This window comes from Dendrobates tinctorius, unplaced genomic scaffold, assembly GCF_039654945.1.
Source record: "Dendrobates tinctorius isolate UK_male_01 unplaced genomic scaffold, ASM3965494v1 ptg000003l, whole genome shotgun sequence".
Lineage (NCBI taxonomy): Eukaryota > Metazoa > Chordata > Amphibia > Anura > Dendrobatidae > Dendrobates > Dendrobates tinctorius.
The window spans coordinates 68,715,771-68,740,321 of record NW_027361671.1 but is presented as its reverse complement, the minus strand read 5'-3'; the positions used below and the strand labels follow the sequence as shown (position 1 = coordinate 68,740,321).

At 44.0% G+C, this 24,551-nt stretch overlaps 1 protein-coding gene across 3 annotated transcripts in view; it reads right to left on the bottom strand.

Annotated features, from left to right (window-relative positions):
- SNCAIP (synuclein alpha interacting protein) overlaps positions 1–24,551 on the bottom strand; it is a 320,769-nt gene that overhangs the window by 149,236 nt on the left and 146,982 nt on the right. Inside the window, exon 3 of one of the 3 annotated variants that reach the window (XM_073556172.1) lies at positions 1,751–1,836. The exons of the other annotated variants lie outside the window; for them this stretch is intronic. The gene's annotated coding sequence lies outside the window, so the exon portion shown is untranslated. The remainder of the gene's footprint in view (positions 1–1,750; positions 1,837–24,551) is intronic. 3 annotated transcript variants of the gene reach the window in all.

Below are 24,551 nucleotides of genomic sequence, written 5' to 3'. Positions count from 1 at the left end.
ATTTATTCTTTCTTCACCGCTCAGTGGTATAAAATTCTGTGAGGCACAAGTTCAAAGTGTTCACCACACATTTAGATAAGTTCCTTGGTGGGGTCTAGTTTCCAAAATGGTGTCACTTGTGGGGAGTTTCCACTGCTTAGGCACATCAGGGGCTCTCCAAATGTGACATGGCATCCAATCTCAATTCCAGCCAAATTTGCATTGAAAAAGTCAAACGGCGCTATTTCCTTTCCAAGCTCTGCCATGCGCCCAAACAGTGGTTTACTCCCACATATCAGGTATCAGCGTACGCAGGACAAATTGTGATTTTCTTTGTGATTAAATCACATATCTCTGTGATTTAAGGGCATGAAAATTCAAAGTTGGAAAATTGCAAAATTTTCAAAATTTTTGGAAAATTTCTGTTTTTTTCACAAATAAACGCAAGTCATATCAAAGAAATTTTACCAATAACATGGAATACAATATGTCACAAAAAAACAAACAAACATTCTCAGAATCACCGGGATCCATTGAAGTGTTCCAGAGTTATTACCTCATAAAGGGACAGTGGGCAGAATTGTAAAAATAGGTCCAGTCATTAACCCCTTTCCGACGTTTGGAGTAAATTTATGCCGATGTCGGACTCCCTCCCTTTGATGTGGGCTCCGGCGGTGAGCCCACATTTTTCCCGGGACATGTCAGCAGTTTTGAACAGCTGACATGTGCCCGGAATAGCAGCTGTCAAATGCTGACAGCGGCATTTAACTCGTGCTTCCATCCATCAGGTCCGGAAACCCGCCCACCGGTGACCCCTATCACGTGACAGCGTGTCACCGGTGGGATGGAAGACAACCAGAGGTCTCTTGGCTGTCACTGCCCTCTCGCTGTGAGTGCCACCCAGTGGTCGATGCTCATAGCAAGTGACTAATTCTACTACATAGAGGCGATCTGATCATTGCCTCTTTATAGCAGAGCCAATCGGGTTATGGCAGCTTCTAGTCTCCCATGGAGACTATTGAGGCATGCCAAAAGTAAAAAAAAGGTTTTTAAAAAAGTAAAAAAAAAAAAATAAAAGTTCAAATCACCCCCCTTTCGCCAGATTCAAAATAAAACAATAAAAAAAGTCAAACATACACATATTTGGTATCGCCACATTCAGAATCGCCCGATCTATCAATAAGGGTGAGTGCACACAGTGCGAATTCACCTGCGGATTTGCAGATAAAGTTGCAGGTAAAGTGACCTGCGGTTTTCCTGCGGATTTGCCAGTGGTTTCCCCTACAGTTTGACACCTGGACAATGGAACAGGTGGCAAACCACTGCGGAATCCGCAGAAAGAATTGACATGCTGCGGATTTAAAACCGCAGCAAATCTGGGTGGAAAAATCCGCACCGTAGGCACTGCGGTTTTGAAATCCCATTGGCTAACATGGTACTGTACATTGCTTGCGGATCTGCTGCGGATCAGCAGGGCCAAATCCGCTGCGGATTCTGCTGCACACATCCTAATAGGAAGCATGTAAACAAGGACGGGAGGGGGGGAGCCACGCATACCAGAACAGCGATGGGGGGAGCCACGCATACCAGGACAGGATGGGGGGAGACATGCATACCAGGACATACAAGGACAGCGATGGGGGAGCCACGCATACCAGGACAGCGACGAGGGAGCCACACATACCAGGACAGGACAGAGGGAGCCACACATACCAGGACAGGGATGAGGGGACAATGCATACCCGGCTTATACTCAAGTCAATAAGCTTACCCTTTTTCCGTGGCAAAATTAGGTGCCTCGGCTTATACTCGGTTCAGCTTAAACTCAAGTACTTTTTTTCAATCAAAAGATCGTATCTGCAACAAAATAGTATCATTAAAAGCGCAACCTCGGCACACAAAGGTCATGAGGTCATGAAAAATGGAAACGCTATGGGTATCGGAAAATGGCACAATTTTTTTTTTTTTTTTTAACAAAGCTTGGAATTTATTTTCACCACTTAGATAAATCAGATCCTAGACACGTTTGGTGTCTATGACCTTGTAATGATCTGGAGAATCATAATGGTAGGTCAGTTTTAGCATTTAGTGAATCTAGTAAACAAAAACCAACCAAAAAAACAAGTGTGGGATTGTACTTTTTTGCAATTTCACCGCACTTGGAATTTTTTTTCCTGTTTTCTAGTACTCAACATGGTAAAACCAATTGTGTTGTTCAAAAGTACAACTCGTCCAGCAAAAAAACAAGCCCTGACATAGCCATATTGCCAGAAAAATAAAAAAGTTATGGCTCTGAGAAGAGGAGCAAAAAACAAAAAGCAAAACCGAAAATACCTCCACTCATGAAGGGGTTAATTATGCAAACCACCCTCGGGGGTAAATTGATTAAATGATCCGGGAATGTTTAGATTGCAAAAAGAAGGCCAAGAGAAAACTTAATAGCTGTCTACAAATATCTGAAAGGATGTCACAGTGTAGAGGGATCATCCTTATTCTCATTTACTCATGGAAACAAGTGAAGGAATGGAATGAAACTGAAAGGGATAAGATGCAGGTTAGATATTAGAACAAACTTATTGACAGTGAGGGTGATCCATGAGTGGAACAGGCTGCCACGAGAGGTAGTGAGTTCTCCTACAATGGAAATCTTAAAACAGAGGCTGAACAGACATTTGTTGGAGATGGTTTAGTGAATCCTGCTTTGAGCAGGGAGTTGGACATGATGACTCTGGAGGTCCCTTCCAACTCTGCCTTTCTAGGATTCTAGGATTCCTCTTACTAAGCACATGGTGTGCCTGTAATCTGAGATACTCACCCCTGTTATGAACAGGTCACCGAGGAGGATGGCAGGAATAAGCTAGGCCACCAGGAAACCAGAAAGGTTGGTAACTGAGTGGATTGCAGACCCCTAATCCTAACAACAAAACTAGCAGTAGCCTTGGAGCGTACCTACAATGTCCTAGACGCCTCGGCACAGCCAGAGAGCTAACTAAGCCTAAAGCAACAAAAGTGAAATCTAAACTGCCCCGAAGTAGACCCCAAAGGAATAGATAGCCCCCAAACATATATTGTCGTTGAGACAAGATGAGACACAAACGCAGGCAGAAAATAGACTGAGCAAATGACGGGGCCCAAACTGACTAGATAGGATAGGAAAGGAAAGACACTGTCTGCAATCACGCAAAAACCCTAAAAAATCCAACACGTTTGATGTACAAGAAAAAAACTGAGGTCTCACAACCTCGCCCCCACTATATCAGCATTCTGGTATGAACTGGCAGCAAAGGAAAAGAGACTAATATTACAGGGGACTGAACAAACTGACACAAGCTGTAACATATGGAGCGGGGTCCAGCACAGCCCCAAGCAGGGAGCACGCTGAACCCACAAAGCAGAAAAAGGCAAAACCAGATCAGAAGCAAAGGATTAGCAAATGAACAACTTAGCTGAAAAATGCAGTATCAGGCAGGAGACAGCAGAGCTCAAGTTGCACAGAAAGAACTAATCACCAGCAACAATTGAGGGAAGTCTGCTCACTTAAATACTCCCAATCAGTAACCCCAGATCTCCAATCATCATCATCAGGTGGCAGACCTCTGTCAATCCGGCCAGCTCCACTACCCACAGTAACCACCAGAGGGAGCCCCGACTCAGAAGTAAGAATTCACAAAACACCCAGCTCTGAGTTTGGCTAGCACATCTCATACGAGTCCAAGTATCAGGTGATCAATAGTGAAAAAGATGTGAAAAGGACGGCAGCAGGTACATATACTATATATTTCACAGCTAATTTCATTTTATATCTGACATAAAATCTGAGGGTTGCTTTAGTCATTAATCAGCAGAAACAGGCTCAGACTGGCCCACAGGGTAACAGGGGAATCCCCCGGTGGGCCCTTGGTGCAGATCTGGGCCCCCAACCCCACTGTATGGGCAGTACTTGACATAATTCACTTGATTCACTGTGTATAGCAGCATCTCATCATTCATTAACCAAACTGCCCAGTTATTATATAGAGGTAATGGTAAATTTGTGAACGAGGGTAATGGAACATGTGTATGCAGGTGAAAAGTGGGCCCACAATGTCAATGTTACTGGTGGACCCTTGGTATCCCAATCCGACACGGAGCATGAATGATCTCTTCTGTCTTTCTATAAGGTCTTCTTCATCTGCCTATTATGCTATGCCCAAGGCCCTACTTATTGTCTTTTCCAAACCTGTTTTTCATGCTACTTAAGCATATAAATTAAATCGCAAAAAAAGGAATAAAATTTTGATAGCTAACATTTCTTGGCTTCTGCATCTAACAAAGATATGTAAATTAAAGCATATTTACCATAAGCCATGAAATAGTCAGCTATTCTGTGTATCCATTTGCTCCAAGCTAAAAACATCTTGTCAAAACAAAACGACTAATGAGCCAAATCACAAGGAAGCCATAGCTCATATCAAGCTCGTCAATATGTCAGAGGCAATTCATTACAACAGTTCATTTACTCAATACTACAGATGTACCCATTTGACAAAAAGATCATTTTGCATTCTCGGCTCCATTGCAGCCATGAACTACTCTCCGAGGATGACTGTAATGGATATATCAGATTAGGTACGGAGTGGAAATACATAAACGGCACATAGTATTACTTCCTTTCTCGGACAACGGGAATAAACCACTGGGCACACTTCCTTCACAGACACAAATGCCAGTGTTCATGGTCTTGTATAAACATCACTTTTCATTGTGACAGCTATGAAATATGTGTAGTTTCAGTATTTCCAGCAGAAAGGTGAGGAATATGAAATGCTACATGGCTTCAGGAGCCAGCAGTCAGCATCTGATGTGTGGCAGATGGTTTGTCCACATAGAGATGAGCTAATGAATCATATTGAGAAAACCAGGAAAAAAAATCTTGTTTCCATACAACGGAGTGACAATGACAGTGCAGAGGCAACATTCACATCTGGGTACTGGGTATGAGGGACACTGGAGTCCCCTACAGGGTCAAGGCACTGTGGTGCTATATTGCCTTATAATGGTATTGGACAATAATCATTTATTACTGAAGGTGCTATCGCACAACAGAAATGGGCATTATTTTATACTTAATATAGGCAAATAGCCCCTGCTACGACTGAAACTATAGTGCCACCTACTGGATATAGCAATGCTAAAAGTTAATATTGAACCTTTATCATGTCTTGCCACATAACTTAGGATAAGAAGACAAACCAGACACTCCATTTGCAGACACATGTTTCAGGCGTTTGCTCCTCATCAGTGCAAAGCAAGAGATCTGATTTGTTTGAGTGATAGGCTTCTGCCAGGGAGTATAGGGGTAATGTTATATACAGAGCATATACAATAAACCATACTGAAGAACCACAGTGGCAGAAACACCCAGATCTTTGTTAGCTGAACTATAGTGATGATGTGCTGACTATTAACATGTTACTCTGCAGCCATAACCTCACTGATGATGGCAGCACAGTTAGCATGTGACCGATGATGCAAGTGATTGGCTGCAGCAGCCATATGTGGATAGTCAGAATGTCTCCAGGCCAGATAAAGGCTGGTGGGAAGACATGACTGGAGTTTAAATAGTGGGGAATTTCAAGGGTGAGCATATCTTTATTTCACAATGCCTCCCTGTTTAATTTCATGTAACTACTTAACACCATAATTGCTTTGTATTCCATCAACTCTTTTTTTTAAACTTACCTAAAATATATTCTGTATATTTTAAGCAAATTTTCGGAACTTTAAACATTATGCATTATTGATTTAATAGTCATTATTTTGCTTTACAAAATTCCACCCATTTTCTTTTTTAAACAATCACTTTACTGTAAATTTTTTATGGAAAATAAACAATTAGCTCCTACATATATTTATGTGGTCTATCTCCTTCAGCAATTCTTTGTGTGTATGGCCTAGAGTAAGAACAGGTATTTGGGACCGTTACAACATAATATGTGGAACTACATGGGAGGACAGGGACAATATTACAAGAATTACATCATTTGTTTTACTGAACAGAATTTCTTAGAATAATTATATTATTGTCATTGATTTAAAAGTCTCCTTGATTAAAAGGTGTGAACTTGGCAGAGAAAAGAGGTGGATGAACCGGGCAGAAGATGGGAGCCATATAGAAAAATGACAGAGCAGTCTAGGCAGAATGTAAAGAGGAAATACACTAGTATATTTGTTGACAAAGTTGCTGACAGACAGAATTTGAGAAAAAATTTTGAGTTGAAGGTGGCATGAGATGGTAAGGATTTAGATGTGTGCTTTGAAAGGTAGGACAGAAATTACTCTGAAGCAGCAAATTGGGGAAATAAAAGAGCAATTAATATGTTTTGGTTGGCAGGGCTTGAGAAGATGGTAAGAAAAATGATAAATTCAGTGTCTTCCCTGCTGAGTTTCAGAAAGTGGAAACAACGAAGGACATAGAATTCTGGACAGAAGAGGCAAATTTAAAGGGAACCCGTCACCCCCCGAGGGCGTTTTAAAGTAAAAGAGCCACCTTCAGTAGCACTAAGACTGCATTCTGTGAAGGTGGCTCTTCTGTTTCTGACCCCTAGTAACACTGAAATATCGACTTTTATAAATAGGTTCTCATACCTGTAATGTGTCCCATAGATATGGTGTGTCCCCCTGTATCTGGGTCGCCCTCCCAGGGCTGTGGGGTACTCGGTACCGGGCCGGTATCAGCAGGATGTGTCACAGCAGCAGTGACCCGGTCCGTGGTCCTGGGCGCCCAAGTAAATGGGGAGATTTGCAATGGTGTAAATGTGGTTAATTGAATGAATAGCTCGTGACGCCACCTGTGGTGTTCGGCAAGTGAGATGTTAAGCCGACGCTGCATGCAGATCCGCTGGGACTGATGGTATGGTGCAGCAAAGATGTAATAGCTCCCCACAGGTGAAACTGTAGTCCCAGGGCAGTGTAGATGTGGTTGGCACGGGGATGTAGCGGTTCCGGTAAGGTAGAAAGCAGACAAAGACATAGCGGGGTGCAGTTTCTGTACCTTTACTTGACAACTGCAGTCCAGGGTCCTGATTACAGATGGTACCGGAGCAGGCTAGCCTGGAAGCAACTCAGGGATTCTATCTCAGCAGATGGGCTGTGCAGTCTCCTTCCTAACGCTTATTTGAGGGATCTCCAGTACCGAGTTACACTGAAGTTTCTCCTGACAGATTTTCCCAAGAACTCTACTTGTACGGCAGACAGCTGTAGCCTGTTTCTGGGACTCCTTGCTCCCAAGTCCCGTCTCACTATCAATGTTGCTGTTGTGCCCTCAAGTCTTAGATGGAAGTAGTGCATTTACAGCCTCCTACTCCTCTGGTGTCTGTTGCAGGACCATTAGTATCCATACAACCGTGGAGACCGGGCTCCAGTTCATGCGCTCTCACTGGAGATGAGCCTTTCCTCTCTGCTCGATCTCCGCGCTTCTTCCTCACGTCTGCACACTTCACCCTCCGCAGACTAACTACCCACTCCTTCCTCTTGGCCCTCAGAGAGCACTCCTCCCCTTAATTCCGGTTCAGAGTCCCCCCTGCTGGCCTGGAGTGGAACTGTGTTGCATGCATAGATTGACTGCGAGAAAGACCCTTTACTGCTTCCAAGCATGACATCACCCTCCCAGGAGGAAGGCAATGCCATTGTGGCGACCATACTCCTGGGGGCGCCACATATCAACCGCCTACCATCCGTCCATCATGCCCCCACCATCCATCCATCATGATGCCCCTGTGCGTCACTGCATCCTCCTGTTTTGTGTTCTGGCGCCTGCGCAGTGACAAGAGTTCTCGGGCATGCGCAGTGCGCGCTGCCCGAGAACCGACATCAGGCTATTGCGCCTACGTGTTGCGGAGGCCCCAGCCCCGCAGTGTGAATACATCATAACACACTGCGGGGAGAGATCTGGGGCCTCTGCAACACGCAGTCGCAATAGCCTGATGTCGGTTCTCGGGCAGCGCGTAAGTGGTAAGAAATGATAGTGAAATGCTCCCCACCATAGGATTGGGAAGAGGTTGAATGGAACACTGCCATGTGTACACATAAGCTGTAATTGCGAGAGAGGGTTGGAAAGCTTTTCATTGGTAATTAATGGTGAAGGAGTGTGCTAATGAAGAATATCTCTGATGGGTCTGGCTCAGTTCAGTTATTAAACTGCTATAAGGCCAATATGGATGCAGTCATACTGGAACAAGCAGTTTCAGAAGAGCTAGGGGGTTTTAGGTTGCAGAAGTCTATTGTGTCTATTATATCTTTTAAGCAGACAAGTCAATGGTTGATCCTGTTAGAAAATGCAAATCGTAACATGGCATTAAATGCTACAGCTAGACAGCCAGAGAAAGACATATTGCTTGCTTCTGGCATAAAGTATTTCCATTACTGAAACCCAGGAGCACACAAAGTACACAGGACTAAGAGAGACTACATTATTTCATGAGTTCAGAGACTTGCATTAATATTGCGTTCGCCAATGACTCATCCAGGTGAAGCTGAGTTGACCGCCAGCTGCAGAGGAAAGAAAGCAAAACTCAGAGGTTGGGTTTCTATAAGGAAGGAAAAGGAACTGTTTGTGGCTGAAATAGAGAAGCATAACACTGACTTAAGAATGTACTGAGGATCTTTAATTCCATTTCAGATTAAGAAAGCACTAAGATTTAGATTGTTCAGGAAACAGAAGAAACAGTCATCAAGGATGATGAAATCATAAAAACCGAGGAAAAGAGAACAAAGTGGACATCCAGAAAACCCATTTTAAACTGTCGCTCACTGTCAGTAGCAAAGCATATAAGCTTAATAATCTGAAAAATATATATATATGCTGCAGTACACTATATCCTCTGGCTCCTATATATGTCATAAATTACTTTCAAAAGGAAAATCATTTGCCATCATAATCAATGCTGATTTAAAACTGGTTCCTCCAGGTCTAAAAGTGGGTTCCAATGTATTTTTGTAATTCCTGATTACCATTGCTTCTATACCTAGAATTGTAGCATTTAAAGGGAACCTGTCATAAGGTTTTCCTCTTCTAAACCTCTGGCACCGCATTTTGTTCCCTCTAACATAACAATCCATTCCTCTCACCCCCCGCAGACCACCTTACCTCCAAAAATGATCGCAGAACAGTGTTCTCAATACCATATACTCGTGTATAAGCCGAGATCTTCAGCACATTTTTTTGTGTTGAAAACGCCCCCCTCGGCTTATACACAAGTCATTGTCCAGAAAGCCGGACGGGGAGCGGCAGAGTCACGGCAGGAGCTGGCAGCTGTGGCACAGTGACAGCTGCAGCCGCCGGCTTCAAGAAGACATCACACTCACCTTTCTCATACAGTCGCTGCACTCCGTCCCTGCATCTCTGTCCCTGCGCCGGCAGCTCTTCCCCTGTGCTGAGCAGTGCGTTTCTGTGTGCTCGGGCAGCACCAAAAGGGCGCAAGCGCCGGCAAAATCATACCAGCGCACGGCCAGCGTACCCAACGCTAAATATAGGGTATGCTGATTGCATACAGCGTCATGCGATCATAGGAGGAGCAGACCGGAGGAGGTGCAGCCGGGGGCGGAGCTTAGTGGTGGCCCTGCGCTGCGCCTCAGAACGCTAGTCTGAAAGTAGCCTTACAAAGTTGCTTATTTTCATGTGTAAATTTAATTTCTGAAATAAAAATTAAAACAACGGTTACTCTTTAACCTCTTCACGACCTTGGACATTTCCATATTTCTTGGCTGGGAAGGGGTTTCCGACCTTGGAGGTATGAAAACATCCTGGTGAAAATGCGGCACCGTGACCCAAGGCACGGTGATTGCATGAAGGTGCCAGAGAAGCCGTACGGGGCCCCTAGCCTCACCAGGAGGCTGATATGACAGGGTATAGTGGGAATAGGGTGAGCGTACAGGAGCCGGGCTGGTGAATGGTTAATAGCTTTAGGAGGCGTGATTTAGGAGGTGGGGGGGTTTCTTTTCTGGCTTGGTTCAAGGAGTGAGGAGGGGTTAAACCGGCGAGCGGGTAGAACTCAAGAGGGGGGTTAGAGGACCAGTATATAGGGTCCGGCCATCTTAGTTCAGGAGCCATTTTAGGTACCCCGGCCGAAAAGAAGAAGCTCCCACCACCCACCCCTTTTTTTTGTTTTTGTCTGGGGTTATTGGAGTGGGGAGTGCTAAGTCATTATCGTTAAGGGGTAATTTTACTTATTGTATTTGGTAGTTTGTTTCCTGAATTCGGTGAGGTATACAGGAAGGACTGTAAAAATTTATATTGTCTTTGTCATGGCAGCGAGGCGTGGGGGGAGGTCCTCGAAGTCGGTGGATCTGTGGAATGGTGAAGTGGTGGGGGGGATCTTAACAGGTCCTGGACTCCCTATGGGGGAATTTAAGTGGACGGGGTGAATTAATCCCGTGGAATGGATGGATAATCAGGGGACCCGTCATGGGTTCGGTTTGGCAGGGTTGACTACGGTATGCCTCCGAGCTGGTGTTGAGCGGCTGGGGGTAAGACTCAACCTGGGGCCAAGGTGGAACTTTATAGAAACTGGTGGCTTTCAAACTTTGGGGCTTCGAGGACCACCTCTTATGTTTAAAAGATTGTTGGCTTTAAAATGTTAAATAAATGTTTGTAATACTTGTTAATAAAAGGCTGCTGTGGCCATTAAATCCATTAGTTGTCTGGTGTATTTAATGGGGGAAGGTGTTTGGTAGTAATTGGTGGGTGGTGGTCGTCCAAGGGAAATTATGAGGTTGTTCGAGCTCACTTGAATCACAATTACCCTCATGTCATGTTGATTCAGACAGCAGGGCACTGGGAATCGTCGCCACAAGGGGTTTTGCTGCCCCACTCGCAGCTACGTTCTCTGTGACTGGCTGTTCAATTCTGATAATGATGACATCCGATCATACCAATCAGTGAGCAGAGACGCAGTTTGAACTCTCAGTGACCGCTCGACTCCTCCTCATTCCAGGTTGGAGATGTTGCAGAGTGGCCACTGTGGTTCTTCTGCTAATCTCCGGGGCCTTGTGTTGCCACAGACTTTTGTAAGCCTGAGCCATCACTTCTACTGCTGCTAGACTATGTTCTTGATCGAATCCTGTCCCCTGATTTTTTCTAATCCACACCAATCCACCTCTCCTGCTTTTACCCGTCTCACCAACCACTTCCTCACCCTCCCCTTCTGCTGCTGAGCGCTGATCAGTATGTGATCGCTAATCAGTACTTGATGGCTCATTTTTTGGCATTTTTTTTGTGTGTCCTGCAGCCACTGAGAACTGATCAATGACGCACATCATTGATCAGCGTCCGTGATCACTTTTGGCCAGGACTTTTTTTTTCCTGTCCATTTCCCCCGTATCCCTTTGCACCACCTGCGTGCATGCATACTGCAGCCCCTGAGCCGCTGACCAGTGATGCATGTCACTGATCAGCGCATGCTCACTCTTGGCCAGGACTTTTTTTGTCCATCCCCCCATTTTGCACCACATCCGTGCATGTGTCCTCTTTCTTCTATTCTAATAAAAAAAAGTTTGCAAACACTCACAAAGAGACACACCTGAATAAAATTTGGTTATTTTACACACACACACACACACGTGAAAAAATGTCCCACTTGTCCCAATCACAGTATTCAGCCAAGGAGGCATACACTTTCCTTGCTTCCGACACTGATAGTGAGCGAGAGGATGCCACCTTTCTTTATTTTTCCTTGTCTGCCTCCTTTTCCTCAAGTGATAATGAACGCAGATGCCCCAGGACAGCAAATGAGCCAGTGTCCACAATTGGTGACCCACTTTGGACCTCACCTTTTGAAGATTACGAGCCACAGAATCCGGATTTTGGGGCACAATTACTAAACCAATTTGACACTACCGGACTAACAGAAATAGCCTTTTTCAAAGTATTTCTGTGAGGATTTTGTAAACGGCATGCTGGCTGAGACTAATCTGTAGGCCTAACAATTTTTTGCACAAAACCACCCTTCATCATTTTCTATCTTGACTTCCATAAATGCAGTAGAAATTAAGAAATTTTCGGGCCTTTTTCTTCACATGGGGATAGTGAAGAAGTCAGAACTTCGGCAATATTGGAGTGATGATGTTTTATATTACACGCAAGTGTTATGCATGGCTATAACCCATAAATGCTTTGAGGCCATCTACAAATTTTCACATTACAATGATAAAGCAGTGTCTTCCGAGAGATGACCCCAACTTTGACAGGCTTTTCAAAGTTCGGACGGTTATTGAACACTTCTGTAACAAATTTGCTGAGATATACATTCCCCAAGGGGACATTTAGGTGGATGAGTCCCTAATACATTTCAAGGGAAGGCTCATATTCTGACAATACCTGCCCAGTATAAGGGCGAGGTACAGAATTAAACTACAAGCTGTGTAAGAGTAACTCAGGGTACACCCACAGACTTAAAGGGAGTTTTTCACCCCATTTTAGCAGCCATCGCCATCAGGGGCTTATCTACAGCATTCTGTAATGCTGTAGATAAGCCCCCGATGAAACCTGAAAGATAAGAAAAAAGTTAGATTATACTCACCCCGGAGTTCGGTCCGGTCCTATGGGTGTTGCCGTGATTATACTCACCGAGGGGCGGAGTCGGGTGCAGAGGGTGTTGCCTTCCCATCTGGCGCCTCCCACTCTTCATACGATAATGTCCTCCTCCTTGCTTCTCCCTCGGCTCCTGCGCACGCGTACTTTATCTGCCCTGTTGAGGGCAGAGCAGAGTACTGCAGTGCGCAGGCCCTCTCTGACCTTTCCCGGTGCCTAAGCACTGCAGTACTTTACTCTGCCCTCAACAGGGCAGATAAAGTACATGTGCACAGGAGCCGAGGGAGAAGCAAGGAGGAGGACATCATCGTATGAAGATGGGAGGCGCAGGACCGGACAGCGACACCCACCGCACCCGACTCCGCCACCCCGTGAGTATAATCTAACGTGTTTTTCTTATCTTTCATGTTTCATCGGGGGGCTTATCTAAAGCATTACAGAATGCTGTAGATAAGCCCCTGATGGCGGTGGCCCCAGCTTATGGGGCAAAAATGGGGTGACAGATTCCCTGTAAGGTATATGAAGGGAAGGACACCCAGATTCAACCCCCTGAATGGTTTTGCAAATTTTGCTTGAAAAATGAGAAATTTGCTGATCAACTTTTAAGACTTCTAACTTCCTAACAAAAAAATTATGTTTCAAAAATAATGCAGATGTAAAGTAGACATGTGGAAAATGTTATTTATTAACTATTTTGTGTGACATAATTCTCTGTTTAAGGGCATAAGATTAAACGTTTATCCCTTTCCCATAATGATAGTTTTGCTTCATGTCACTTTGTCTTCTCTATTGCATTATTTCTGTCCTGTGTTGTGTATAAATATGTGATTCTTCAGATTTTGTATTAGTCTATGCAAGATGAAGAGACTTGAGTAGTCTCGAAAGCGTAGGGATTCGCTCTGGTAGGTAATGGCAGGGCTGCATTAATGAGGCAACACACAGGCTCAAAGTCTAATTTCAGTGGTTTAATGTCACTTTGCAAACAGCAGGTTAACAGAAAATAAAGGAAAAACATAAATGTATTCCAGCTTGGAGAACCACTGGTCCCAGACTCACCCCTTGCACAGGACGGGCTTAACTAAGCGGCTACCAGGTCCTGAGGCATCAGCCAGGTGCCATTCCCAGGGTTGTTGAGAGTCTTGCTGTTATAGTCCTGCAGAATGAGGATCCTGTGTACAAGTTCAGGCTAAGTCCAGCCAAGTTCCTGTAACATCCAGACACACACTCACCCTGTGCCAAATACCAGCCTCCATTACATAGCCCATAACCCCTCCCACCGGCGAGGTAGACATCACATGTGCTGATCACGTGACCATGACATCATCGCAGGTCCTGTCTTTAGGGAAAAACCCGGCCAAACATTAATCTGCTGGGAGAAATGTATCTCCCATCTAGTAAAACACCCTTTACTGTACCACAAAAGCTTTCAATTTGTTACTATCTTTTCAGTTAGCCATTAAAAGGTACTGGGATCCGTTGAAGCATTCCAGAGTTATAATCTCGTAGGATGACATTGGTCATAATTGTAAAATTTGGCCTGGTCATGAAGGTGAAAACAGGGTGGCGGTAAAGGGGTTAAGTGCATCCTTTGGTGTTGGGTATGAGTTTCCTGATGTTTACACTTATCATAATTTGGCTTGGAAATGTTCTTGCATCTGTTTGTCTTAGTTACTTTTAGCTTTGTTAAAATTTCTGTCTAAAAATTAGAAGACTTAGGCTATGTGCACACGTTCGGAAATGCTGCGGAAATTTCCGCAACTCCCGCTGTGGGTAAAACGCATGCGGAATTCGCATGCGTTTTCCCGCTAAACACAAGCGTTTTGCAAGCAGATTTATCTTGCAGAATGCTTGCACTTTCCAAGCAATTTGAAGCATCGCTTGGAAAGGTGATTGACAGGTTGGTCACACTTGTCAAGCATAGTGCTTGACAAGTGTGACCAACTTTTTACTATTGATGCGGCCTATACAGCATCAATAGTAAAATATAGGATGTTAAAAATAATAAAAAAAATTAAAAAAATGGTTATTCTCACCTTCCGACGGGCCCCGATCTCCTCAGAGGGGCTCCCGGCATCTTCCAATCCCAGTGACGCTTTGCGTGATGGACCTTTGTGACGCCACGCTATCGAGAGCGCGACTTCATCTCAGGTGATTCGTGCAAAGCATCACTGGGACTGGAAGATGCCGGCAGCGTGGTGAGAGGCGGGAAGGACTCCAGGGTCCCTCAGAGGGTGAGTATATCCCGATTTTTTATTTTAATTCTATTTTTTACAGGATTATGGTTCCCAGGGCATGGAGGAGAGTCTCCTCTCCTCCAGACCCTGGGTACCATCTGCACATGAAGCGCTCACTTCATGCATGGTGGGCATAGCCACATGCGTAAAGTGAGCGTTTCAATGCAATCCTATGGGTGCGGAATCGCCACGATTCCGCACAAAGAATGAACATGCTGCGTATTTTTCCGCTATGCGATTTCGCAGCGGTAAAATCCGCATCAGCACAGCAATGCAGAATCGCATAGGATTGCATGAGATGCGTTTTCTTAGCATTTTCGCAGCAGAATAACGCCGCGAAAACGCGAAAAAAACGCAATGTGTGAGCACAGCCTTAATATTTTGTTTTTGCTTTTAATTAGTGCCTACAATGTTACTCTATATAATTTATTTTTTCATGTACTATACAAAAGTCTAGGATAGTGGCGGTGAACCTATGGCACACGTGCCAGGGGAGGAACGCAGCGCTCTCCCGGTGGGCACAAGTGCCATCTCCTCAGGACTAGAAGATGGCAGGGGAGGGGGAGCGGTGGAGCAGCGGGTCACAGGAGGCAGGAGCCGGCGGCTACGGCTAACTCCTGTGCGCGCTGCTAAAGAGAAATTAATTTTCACTGCACTGGCAGTGAGTATTCATTTCTCATATCACGAGCACAGTTTTAGCTGCCAGGCTATTACTGGTGCCCCCGCTCATTAAGGTAATGAATATTCACCTCTCTCCACTCCCATAGGCATAGAGTGAATATTCATTCCCTTAATGAGTGGGGACACGTGATCGCTCAGCCACAGGAGCTGCTGGCACTGGAACAAAATGCTGCAAGGGCACGCAGGGAAGGTAAGTAGGATTTTTTTTTTAATGCTTTTCTCATGGGGGCCATACATACAAGGAAAGGGATGCGGAACTATGCTGACAAGGATGGGGATAAGGAGCCATACAGCCAAGGTTGGGGATGATGATCCAGCATACCTAGATAGGGATGAGGAACCATGCATACAAGGATAGGGATGAGGAGCCATGCAGACAAGGATGGGGATAAGGAGCCATGCATACAAGGATGGAGACCAGGAGCCATGACAAAAATGGGGATTAGGAAGCATGCATACCAGAATAGGGATTAGGGGACAATGCATACCCAGCTTATACTCGAGTCAATAAGTTTTCTCAATTTTTCGTGTCAAAATTAGGTGCCTTGGCTTATACTCAGGTCAGCTTATACACGAGTATATACGGTATTTATTTTTTATGTGAGGCCATTATACTGTATGGACCACTATGTGAGCAAATTATACATTATGAAACACTATGTGGGGCCATTATACAGTATGGTGCATCGTGTGGGGCCATTACACAGTATGGAGCATCGTGTGGGGCCATTATACAGTAAGGAGCACATTCAATGGGATTTACATCTGGACTCATTGCTAGCCACTTTTCTGAACTCTCCAACGCTTTGTTTCCATCCATTTCTGGGAGCTTTTGAAGTATATTTAGTGTCATTTTTCTGCTGGAAGCCCCATGACCTAGGAGGTAAACCCAGCTTTCTGACACTGGGCACTTCATTGCGACCCAAAATCCTTTGTTAATCTTCATATGTCATGAAGCCTTGCACGCAGTCAAGGCACCCAGTGCATAAAGTAGCTAAACAACCCCAAAACATCTTTGAACCCTCACCATATTTGACTGTAGGTATTGTTTTATTTTCTTTGTAGGCCTCATTCCGTTTTAGGTAAACCGTAAAATGATGTGCTTTACTAAAAAGCTCTATCTTTGTCTCATCTGTCCACAAGATGCTTTCTCAGAAGGATTTTGGCGTGCTCATGCACATTTTGGCAAACTGCAGTCTAGCTTTTTTATGTCTCTTTGAGCAGTAGGATCCTCCTGGGTCTCCTGACATAGCGTTTCATTTCATTCAAATGTTGTTGGATAGTTTGAGGTGACCTGAGCATGCAGGACAGGTTGAATTTCTTTGGAACTTGATTGGGGCTGCTTACCCACCATCTGGACTATCCTGCATTGCTGACTATGATCAATTTTTCTTTGAAGTTCACATCCAGGGAGATTAGCTACAGTGTCATGGGTTGTAAACTTCTTGATTAGTTGCACACCGTGAACCTTTAAAGGAACCTCAAGATCAAGATTGTTGATATTTTTAAACCATTTTGGTTCTCAGGTCTTCAGACAGTTCTCTTCTCCATGTTTACTGTGGCACAGACACACACAATGCAAAGATTGAATCAACTTGTCCCTTTTTTTATCTGGTTTAAGGTGTGATTTTCACATTGCCTGCACCTGTTACTTGCCAAAGGCAAGTTTAAATGAGTGTCACATGCTTGAACCAAAGTTTTTTACCCACAATTTTGGAAAGGTGCTAACAATTTTGTCCATCCATTTTTGCGGTTCTGTGTGAAATTGTGTCCAATTTTTCTTTTTTTCTCAGTTGTTTTTTTTGTGTTGTTCCAAATGTGACTGTATACACACACACACATGACAGCATATACAGTGTAAAATACAATTTTACTCAGGATAGGCTGAAGACAGTTTGTAAAGTTTATTCCAGCAGCTTCACAGCATTCTCCTGAGCTACAAAAAAACATGTCAGGCTGATGAGATAAATGTTGAATGTCAGTCAGCTAAAAAGGTTATCATCTTCAGTCAGTTCTCGCCTCGCTTGTCCTGTCAGTCAGATTCTGTGAACAGAGAAGTGCGCATTCACGATACCTGACAGGACGCTGCCCTCACCCAACACACGACGTCTGTCTTTCAGAAGTCTTTATGCAGCCCGTCCAACAATGTCACAGCTGGGAAACTGCTGCGTGCTGACATATTTAAGATCCTGATAGTGCACTAAACATAAATTATGTTTTTGCTAAATAAAAGTATATAGTAAAATTTGTAATACTTAAATGTACTTTATTTTAATTATTTTTATTACATTTTTTTCGGAGTACCCCTTCAATTTCAAACCCCCCACTCAAACTCAAGTAAGTTTATCTTCAGGCTTCCGACACCTCATTTAATCCCATAGACTCTATGGTGTTTGGTGGATAAATCACCCAACTGATAAATCCTTTCAGCTTTTCTATCACCTGCATAACACTAGGCTAGATTACTTTTTTAGCAACATATGGATGACATTCTTGAATCTTGCTTCTGTAGTGATTTCTCTTTCTCCCAAACTTTCTCCCAGGAACAGAGATTATGAATTAAGCAAATCCTTAATCAAGAAGCCCACGACAAGAGAAGTTATCCACAGCCATATACAGTGGTGTGAAATAGTGTTTGCTTCATTTCGGATTTCCAATTCTTTTGTATGTTTGTAAAACTTAACCTTTTAATGTCAAATTTAACAATTCTGCCCACTGTCACTTTATGAGGCAATAATTCTGGAACGCTCCAACGGGTCACACTGATTCTGACATGGTTTTCTCGTGAGTCGTGACATATTGTACTTCATGTTAGTGGTGACATCTCTTCGATATGACTTGCGTTTATTTAAGAAAAAAAAGTTGCAATTTTCAATCTCAATTCTTATGCCCTTAAATCAGAAAGTTATGTCACACAAAATAGTTAATAAATAACATTTTCCACATGTCAATTTACATCAGCACAATTTTTGAAACATTTTTTGTTTTCTGGAAGGGAAGAAGCACCATTTGACTTTTTGAATGTAAAATTTGCTGGAATAATTAGCGGACACCATGACCCATTTGGAAAGCCTCTGATGTGCCAAAACAGTGGAGCCCCCACAAGTGACCCCATTTTGGAAACCACACCCCTCAAGGATTTTACCCAAAGGTATAGTGAGCATTTTGAACCAACAGGTACGACACAGAAATTGATAAAATTAGGTTGTCATATTGAATATGTCATCATTAGTGTTGAATACAAGTGTTCGCTACTCCAGTTTGCATCGGGTGCTCGGATAAGCAGCGGATATTGCAGGTGCTAGAGTGACATGCTCGTGACCCTGCTCCGCATGTTTCACTGCTGTTAGACACCCCTCCCAAAAAAATGTGGGGATCTGCAATACTCGATGCATACCCAAGCATCAGATGCTCGAGTGGCGAGCGCTTAAGCTTAACACTAGTCGTCATATCATTAACCCTAACCCTTACCCTATCCCTAAAACAACCATAACTCCAGCTTCAAAGAATGGAAAAAATACAAAATAGATTATTTTATAATTTTTTATCTAACTAAGGGGGTGACAAAGGGGGATTTTATTTACTACTTTTTTTCTTTTGATCACTGATGGGTTCTATCACATTGATAGAAAAGGAACCAATAGGAAAAATTTCCTATTGTTGTCAAGTACCGGCCGGCAGATGTTGGCGAGCGCAATTTGCCACCAACTTTTTTCCACGGAGGTGACGCCTGGCCAGGATTAGGAGGGCTTGGGGATGGCGGAGGTATCAGGGTGTCTCGGAGGGCAACATTTCTCTCTCCTCTGACATGTATGAAGGTCTTTATTATTAAAGGGAACCTGTTAGCAATATTGTGCATTGTAACCTACAGACACTGTCAGGTCGGCATCGTTATACTGATTAAAATGTTTTCTCCTCCAAGATGGCACCGCCGGCACCTGTGCAGAAGCAGCTTTGCGGTGCCATCTTGGAGGCGCTATTTTCAAACGGATTTTTAATTTTTTTTGAATTTCAGGATAACCTCAAACAAATGAATTATATACAGATTACATACGCGATCAGGCTGCAGCGCAGGAGCCACCACTGTTGCCTGCCTGCAGAAGGGGATTTTTTTTCCAAGACATATTTCATATTCATTATGTAAGCTAGGGGGCAGGTCACTGAAGGATCAGTGACCTGTCAGAAGGCATACATATGAATACCTAATCAGAGCACCACATGAAGACCCCCCAAAGTCCTGCCCCGAAGGACGAGTCTATCATTAACTCAAAACTGAAAATAAAAATTAAACAACCACAAGACGGATTTCATCAACCAATGTATCATTTTAATCAGTCTAACGGCACCAACCTGACACTGTCTGTAGGTTACTGCGCACAATCCTGCTGACAGGTTCCCTTTAAGGGAAAAATAAATCCAAACCTACAGGGCCCTGTGTGAAAAAATGTTTGCTTTCCCCCCTTAAAATATAAATTAACTGTGGTTTATCACATCTTTGGGAAGCAGAGTTCAAATTCCCTAGCCACTTACAGAAGTCATTACTGCCACACCTGTTCTCAATCAAGAAATCACTTAAATAGTACCTGCCAGACAAAGTGAAGTAGACCAAAAGTTCCTCAAAAGCTAGACATCATGCCGCGATCCAAATAAATTCTGGAACAAATAAGAGACAAAGTAATTGAGATCTGTCTGGAAAAGGTTATAAAGCCATTTTCAAAGCTTTCATACTCCAGCAAACCAGAGTGAGAGCCATTATCCACAAATGATGAAAACATGGATCAGTGCTAACCCTTCCTAGGAATGGCAGGCTGAAGAGTGCAGCAAAGACTCATGCAAGAGATCACAAAAGACCCCACAACATCCAAAGAACTGCAGGCCTCACTTGTGTCAGTTAAGGTCAGTGTTCATGACTCCACCATAAGAAAAAGATTGGGCAAAAATGTCCTGCATTGCAGACTGACGAGACAAAGGTTTAACTTATTGGAAGGTATATGGCCATTACATCTGGTGTAGAAGTAAAAAGCATTTCAGAAAATACGGCCTGGGTGACCTGGGTCTGCTGGCACAGGAAAGGAAGATGAGAGAGCGACAAAGACTGAAAGCCTAATTCTCCATAAGAAGGAAAGATTAGTTCGGAACGTGAGGAGAAAAGAGAACAGAGGACTTGGGTTAGAGGAGAACCCTTCCTAGAAGTTCTAAGCGCAAGGCCAGGGCCCGGTTCCCGAGGTTGTACGGATACTAATGGTCCTGCAACAGGCACCGGAGGAATAGAAGTAGTGACCACTTTATTCCCACACAAGACTTGGGGGCACAAAAGCAACAGAATAGTGAGCCGGGACTTAGTAGCAAGGAGTCCCCGAAACAGGCTAAAGCTGTCTGCCGTACAAGTAGAGTTCATAGGAACACCTGACAGGAAGCACTCCAGTGTAACTCAGTACTGAGAGTACTTCATTCTTAGGCGCTATAAGAGGAGACGATCAGAGAAGGCACATGTTGGCGGAGTGTTGGAAAGGAGGACTTCATCTTGCCTGGAAGTTGGCTGAGCTCTGGACCCGGCACGTAAGCGGGCACCTGTTTGCCCAACAGACTGAGTAAGGCTTTGGAACTACATACCCTGGTTTCCTCCACTTATTCCTGCACCAACACATTCAGCACGGCTACATCTCGGTGCCATCCACTACACTGTCTGCGCCTATTCCCTGTCTCTTCATTTACTACACTGCCCTGGGACTACAGCCCTGCCTGTGGAGGGCTACAACATCTTTGCTGCACCACACCATCAGTCCCAGAGGAACTGCATGCAGCGTCGGCTTAACACCTCCCTTGCCGAACACCACATGGGGCGTCGTGAATCACTTATAAACTTTCATCACCATAAGCACACTGCAACAACCCCTTTTACATGGGCGCCCAGGGCCACGGACCGGGTCACCACTGCTGTGACATTCCCATCTGAGAGACCGTCCCGGTACCATGTACCCCACAGCCCTGGGAGGGCGACACACATACATCTCATTAACTGTTGGCAAGCGCAGAAACCATCCACAAACTTTTCCTTCCATCCTTTAAACAGGCTATTAAACATTTACTGATCAGTAGTGTTGAGCATTCCGATACCGCAAGTATCGGGTATCGGCCGATACTTGCTGTATCGGAATTCCGATACCGACTTCCGATATTTTTTCAATATCGGAATTCGGCATCGGAATCGGAAGTTCAAAGTTGATTGACGGCCTGACGTCATCATGATGCGCGGTGTGTGCGCATCATGATGCGCCGTCATTTCGGGCCTTCCGGGGGTCTCTGCCGGCCTGCCGGGGGGCTGTGTGGACTGCCCGGGGTCGGTACCGGCCTGCCGGGGGGCTGTGCCGGCCTGCCGGTGGTCTGTGCACCCTGTGGGGGTCTGTACCGGCCTGCCGGGGGGCTGTGCCGGCCTGCCGGTGGTCTGTGCACCCTGTGGGGGTCTGTACCGGCCTGCCGGGGGGCTGTGCCGGCCTGCCGGGGGGCTGTGCTGATGTCCGGGGGTCTGTGCAAGCATCGTCCGATGGGACTACAAGTCCCATCTGGCGATGCCTGCTACCATGACAGTGATTGACACATTAGCCAATGATGGGACAGTAGTAGTCCCATCATCCGGCTAATGTGTTAAATGTTAAAAAAAAAAAAAAAAAAATACTACATACATACTACATGCTACATACATACTACATATATACTACATGCATGCTACATACATACTACATGCTACATACATACTACATATATACTACATGCATGCTACATACATACTACATGCTACATACATACTACATGCATGCTACATACATACTACATGCTACATACATACTACATATATACTACATGCATGCTACATACATGCTACATACATGCTACATACATACTGCATGCTACATACATACTACATACATACTACATACATACTACATGCATGCTACATACATACTACATACATACATACTACATGCATGCTACATACATACTACATACATACTACATGCTACATACATACCACATACATACTACATACATACTACATGCTACATACATACTACATATATACTACATGCATGCTACATACATACTACATGCATGCTACATGCATGCTACATACATACTACATGCTACATACATACCACATACATACCACATACATACTACATACAAACTACATACATACTACATGCTACATACATACCACATACATACTACATACATGCTACATGCTACATACATACTACATACATACTACATGTATGTAGCATGTAGTATGTATGTAGTATGTATGTGGTATGTATGTAGCATGTAGCATGCATGTAGCATGCATGTAGCATGCATGTAGTATGTATGTAGCATGCATGTAGTATGTATGTAGTATGTATGTAGTATGTATGTAGCATGCATGTAGTATGTATGTAGTATGTATGTAGTATGTATGTGGTATGTATGTAGCATGTAGTATGTATGTAGCATGCATGTAGCATGTATGTAGCATGCATATAGCATGCATGTAGTATGTATGTAGTATGTATGTAGTATGTATGTAGTATGTATGTAGCATGCAGTATGTATGTAGCATGCATGTAGTATGTATGTAGTATGTATGTAGTATGTATGTAGCATGCAGTATGTATGTAGTATGTATGTAGCATGCAGTATGTATGTAGCATGTATGTAGTATGTATGTAGTATATATGTAGTATGTATGTAGTATGTATGTAGCATGTAGTATGTATGTAGCATGCATGTAGTATATATGTAGTATGTATGTAGCATGTAGTATGTATGTAGCATGTAGTATGTATGTAGCATGTAGTATGTATGTAGCATGTAGTATGTATGTAGCATGCATGTAGTATATATGTAGTATGTATGTAGCATGTAGTATGTATGTAGCATGTAGTATGTATGTAGCATGTAGTATGTATGTAGCATGCATGTAGTATTTTTTTTTTTTTTTTTACATTTAACACATTAGCCGGATGATGGGACTACTACTGTCCCATCATTGGCTAATGTGTCAATCACTGTCATGGTAGCAGGCATCGCCCGATGGGACTTGTAGTCCCATCGGACGATGCCTGCACAGACCCCCGAAGCCTGCACAGACCATCGGCAGGCCGGCACAGCCCCCCGGCAGGCCGGCACAGCCCCCCGGAGCCTGCACAGACCACCGGCAGGCCGGCACAGCCCCCCGGCAGGCCGGCACAGCCCACCGGAGCCTGCACAGACCACCGGCAGGCCGGCACAGCCCCCCGGCAGGCCGGCACAGACCACCGGAGCCTGCACAGACCCCCCGAAAGGCCCGTACAGACCCCAGAGAGGCTGTACAAGGCAAAAACAGGGTTTTTCTTATTCCGATACCGGAAGTCCCATAGACTTGAATGGGACTTCCGGTATCGGAATCGGCGATACCGATACTTTTTTTAAAGATCGGCCGATCCATTCCGATCCGATACTTTGAAGTATCGGACGGTATCGCTCAACTCTACTGATCAGCATTCATTTACTACCAACAATTTTACAACGTTAAATGCACCCAAGTCACATATAGCTAAATCTTAGAAGTAAACTGCGTATCCCTCCTGTTAAGATCTCTATACCAGTATTAAAGAGTCCCATTTTCTAGAATATTTGATGGCATCTATTAATAATGCTCTTTATTCTTGACAATATGGGCTCGCTGGGACGACCTGACTTCTCTTTGCTCCCATTAGATCTAATCTAGTTTGCCCTCGTGCTCCATTGAATGCAATAGTTTCTTATTAGATCCCCGACGCTACACCTCCCCTTCCCTCCTTTTCCTCTCTTTCTTCTTTTGTGTGTTTTGGTTTTGTTTCTGAGAATTAATTCTAGTAATTTACTGATCAATGAACAATGGGTTTTGGACACTAAAGATTTATACTTTTGGCATTTGCTTCTTGATTATTATTAGACATGGAGAGTTTAAACTGCCTTTTAGAAGTCATTGTTCACTTATGTTTTATCACAAGATTGGATTGAAGCATATTGTAATTCTTATGTTATGTGGATTTATAATTAAATGATTTTTCTTGCTTACAACTCTTATT